Genomic DNA, 4,975 nt, shown 5'->3' with positions numbered 1-4,975 from the left:
CTCAGGACTTTTTGGAGTTTCAGTCCGAGGAATATAAAAAAAAGTGGTGTTGGTTTATTGATTTTAAGAATGGATTTTGCAAATTAAATCTTCATATATATAAGTGCAGTTAAAGTGGCAGTAGGCAGTACATTTTTGGCATTATTGGGCAAAAATTACATGATAACATTTCAGTTGTTAGAAAGGCCTGGACTGTAATAGGACTATGATAATGCAACGTTCAGAATTGGTTTGTATGGAAGTTGTTACTGTTTATTAGGTATAATAACTGTATGGCTTAATTCCCACCTTTCTATGCGTATGTAGTGACAGTCACTATACGCCCCCTGCTGGCTGACTCAATTAATACCCCAGTAAGCAACAGAAGAAACAGGGGCTCAGTAGCTGGCATGTGGCTGAGTAGAGGGAGCTAGTTCATGTGTTGTTGTCACTGGCGTGTTCATGGAGTGGCCTAGGGTGGCACGGGCCACCCCTGAAATCTGATTGGCCACCCCAATATCTTAAAATATGATTGGCTATATGCCCAGTCAGAGGCGGGCCATGGCACTGAATGTAAACTGCACTCTTGTTTAGAGTTGCAGTTCCTTCTCAAACCTGAGAGGCAGAGATGCGCTAAAGTAGTATGTAGCCTGCAAAAATAAAGGCGCGAAGAAGAAGAAGTTTGAGGCGGTGAACCTACAGGTGAAACAAACTCAGTCTATGGAAGCAACACGTCTCTGGAGCGTCGTCGTGAAAGATGTGAGTAGCCTACATTTTACTACACTTACTGTGCCTGTAGTTAAAAGCTGTAACGGTAATAAGCTAAACATTTACCCTGTCTTGTTTTATTTCTTTTTATTGTAATTGGCACAAGGCTGTCATCATCTCATCTCATTAGCAAACACTGTTTTGACTGTCAACGATGCTAAAGCTACTATTTAGCCATCTAGCCCTCCCAGTCAGCAGTGCTGCATGTGAGCGGAGTTTTTCAGCTCTAAAGCTCATTAAAACTCATTTGAGGACAACCATGCTAGACAACAGACTAAGCCATTTAGGTTTGCTAAGTATTGAGTCAAGAAGAGCGAGGGCACTCAACATGGATGATTTTATCAAAGTGTTTGCAAGCAAACACAAGAACAGGCGAATTGCACTGTTTTAACCCTCCTGTTTTCCTCAGGTCAAGGAAGGAAGAAGGGAGGGAGGAAGGACGGAATGAAGAACAGAGGAAGGACAGAGGGAGGAAAGAAAGAGAGAAGGACAGGAAGAAGGGAGGGAGGAAGGAAGCAAGGAAGGAAGGAACTGTCAAAACAGATTGGGTCTCTTGAATGGTAATACTAGGTAATACCTAACTCTAACACTCTACAGTGTTAGAGTAACCAACACTGTAACACATGTAAAGTTTATAATTTGTTTGGTTAAATAATTTGTTCAAAGAGGCGTATGTATTCTAAATATGTTTGCACTTTAAAGACGGAGAGTGACTGTGTTTTTTAATGTGCATTGTTTTCTTATGTTGGCTTTTGGAGTCACAGGTTATTTTGTAGCATTATTACTGTAACAAATCAGTGTTGAAACAAGATTTGTTACAAGTGATGTAAGCTTTTTTATGCACACATAAGCTCTGGTAAGGTCAGCTATCTCTGTTGATAAAATATTCTACATGGTCTGTACCTCCAACCATTTACATTGTTGCACATGTAAAGTTTTGCACAGTTTTGTCAAGTAAATATTTTGCCCAAAGAGTCTTATTTATTTTAATTTTGTTGGCACTTTATAAAGTGACTGTTTTAGAATAAGGATTTTCTTTTGTATGTAACCTACTTTGGGAATTTACAAATTATTTTGGCATTATTTAACAGTTCACTTTACAATGTTAAAACAGGATTTGCTGGTATGTGAGGAGGGATGTGACTTTTGTTTATACCTGGGAGTTCAGGTTTCTCTGTTGCTGAGAATACTACAGTAACTTACTACACTGTGGCACATGTGACAAGTTTTGTCAAGTAAATGATTTGCCCAAACAGGCTTATTTATTGTAATTTTGTTGGCACTTTATACAGTGCACTTTATACAGAAAGTGCATTCTCTTTTTTTTATGTACTGTATATCATACCTTGGAAGGTTGTTTTGAGGTTAGAATAAAGTATGGTAGTTTTCAATCACATTTGTATGTTGCCTTTTCCTGAATGTTGTGACTAGTAGGTCTATTCTTGCTTGCAGTGTTAGTAAATGAAGTAGATATGGGTTGTGGAGACAAAAATGGTAAATTAATGCTATGCCGACACCTGGGTGTGGGTGTGTATTTTCTTGTGTGTGTGTGTGTGTGCGTGCGTGCATACGTGAGTGTATATGTCTGTGCGCAGGCGCTCCTGCTCACACTTCATGCCACCCCTGCATAAGTCAGTGCCCCACTGGTGCCACCCCTATCAAAAATGTCTGGACACGCCCCTGGTTGTTGTGCGTTCATGACATACAGTAAGTGCTTTCTTATTTGCTCTCCTTTGACTTCTATGTAGTAACTCTTGATTTATTCCTTTCTGTACTTGTTTATCTCGTGCTTCCATACCGTGCTGTGCTTACCGTATCTGCTAATGAGCATGCTATCGGAATGATATCAGGCTCTTCGTTAGTGATGGCGAGCTGGAGCTTCATGAAGCATTGAAGCTTTCCAGCAAATTGGTTCGTTAAAGGGACTATTTGTAACTTTCAGAAATGCTTCTTAACAGCGACACCTGTGGCCGTGAAATCAACGAAAGTCAGCGTCGGGCTCGCGCTTGCTCGCTCTCAATATACCTGAACGAGCATCACTCAAAACAGTGAGGCGACACACGTCAGCTAAAACCACAATATCACTCTATTTCAGCTGCTTGGCAGTAATGTTAGCTGACCAGACGAAGGTCTCTCCATGAACATGATTTAGATCTGATCCTAGTGTTGGCTTTTCCTGCCTAAGTGCAGGCTGAGGCAGCGGGGCTCTGCAGCATGTCTCCCTGCTCTCTCCGCCCGCAGCCGGAGAGAGCAGAGGAGACACCGGCACCCGGTCGGTAACGAGAAGACAACGTAACTCTCTGTAGAGCTCCGTCACTTCACAAGACACGGAAAACCTCTGTTGGTCTGGAGGAGCTGCAGCATTTATTTCTGCACAAACGTCCCCTGTACATTCACTAGATATTCTCAGAGCTAAACTAACTCTGCTGCAGTGTGGAGTGAGCGCGCGTTCACGTCTAGAGGTGGAGCGAGCTGAGCTGTCTGAGTGAAGGCGAGCAGGCAGAGGAGGAGGGTACAGCGGCTACACGCGAACGCGCATATGCGCCGACCCGCTACATTTATACGCGTACAAAGTTACAAATAGTCCCTCTAAAGGGTTCATTTCTTGAGGCTCCATGAGAACATGAAACCACCTGGTGGCCAAAGAGTGTAAAACAGGCAGATATGATCTTAACCATGTGATCTGTGATATACTGTATTTTTTTCTCCAGTAAAGGCTGTTGGGAATGACTATAAACAATGAAAAAATATATATTACCATGTAATCCATTTATATCTATATAATATATAATATAATGTCTACTTTCTAGTAAGTATATTATGAGTATATAACATACGTGTATAATATACTGTAATTGTTTTATGAGTAATGCATCTTATGTGTGTAAACCAATCCTTTGGTCAATACTTGTATTATATTGTAGTGTAATATAATATAATAATGGAAGGAGGGGTAATATTAGTGTTCTGTGTCACTTCTGGAAAGTGGCTTTGGTTTAACCAGTGAAGATCTGAACCACTTCCTGAACCAATCAGGCGGTATGGCCAGGCAGCGAGGCTTCGGACGTCATCAATGACGTCATTGGTCTAAAACGATACAAGCCTCGATACGCGCATCGCGGAAAACTTTCTGGAGTACTCGACACGCACCGAAGCCTCGGCACAGCACGTAACATCACTACTATTCATAATCTTTATTCACATGCATTGATATTTTACTATAGCCTATTGCTATATTTCTTATAGTATTGTCTACTGTGTAGAGTGGTTAAATGTGTCTAATTACACGTTGCCTTGTGTTCAGCTCATGTTCAGCTCATGATCAGCTCATGTTCAGCCTGTAGGTAATTAAGTGTCGTTAATTAAGGCTGCGTTGTATGCGCTCAGCTGCGGTGCCTGTTTCGGCCACCACATGTCACCGCTTATTCATTACGTTAATTCAGCTATATAGTATTGTGGTAATCAGTGTGTATATTGTGCTGAAAGAAACAGTTTTACAGTATGTAGTTGCTGTCAGGATTTGTGTAAATGTACAGTATATATTGAGTTCACTGTGGCTATATTATTAACACAAGAAATACCACTGTTTAAGTTGCTTATATTGTTTAGGTAAATTGTAAGTCACTTTTAGTCAAGTAAGCTGATATTGTATTTCTCTGTTTGTTTCTGTAGGACCACAAACAGCACAGACCACACATATAAACAACACACATAGACCACACATACATATCCTAGATTTATCGATAAAGAAGAGAGGACTTAACAGTTATCAGAGAGTGGAGTTTTGTGTCCTGACCAACACCCAGCGGCGAGCGTCATATATCCACCAGCTTAAGACAGATTCCTCATTTACAATTTGGTCCTTCGAGACGGATAAGGATACTTACCACTGATTCACCAGCAGTCGGGCCAAGGCGGCAGACCCGCCCACCAATTGGATTTGAGAATTACGACACAAGTTGTGAACGCTGGAGGAGACATTCTCCACCACCCTCCAGTGCAGCACAGCAAAGTCTTGGAAATGCAGGCGGCTGCCAAGATGACACCACTCACCTCTCCACTAGACCCACACGGTGGACGACCTGCTCAATGGCAGACATTACATAAGTAGACCCCCTCTCATGATCAAACCATCCACAGCTGGGCGGAGACTGGCTTTGGACCACAAACCCATATACCCCCTGGACAGCCATGTAGGTCACTCTACACCTTTCATTCACCACAGAGA

Source organism: Sebastes fasciatus, chromosome 17 (genome assembly GCF_043250625.1).
Source record: "Sebastes fasciatus isolate fSebFas1 chromosome 17, fSebFas1.pri, whole genome shotgun sequence".
NCBI classification, from domain to species: Eukaryota; Metazoa; Chordata; class Actinopteri; order Perciformes; family Sebastidae; genus Sebastes; species Sebastes fasciatus.
The sequence above is the reverse complement of the archived record's forward strand: the minus strand, read 5'-3'. Positions refer to the sequence as shown.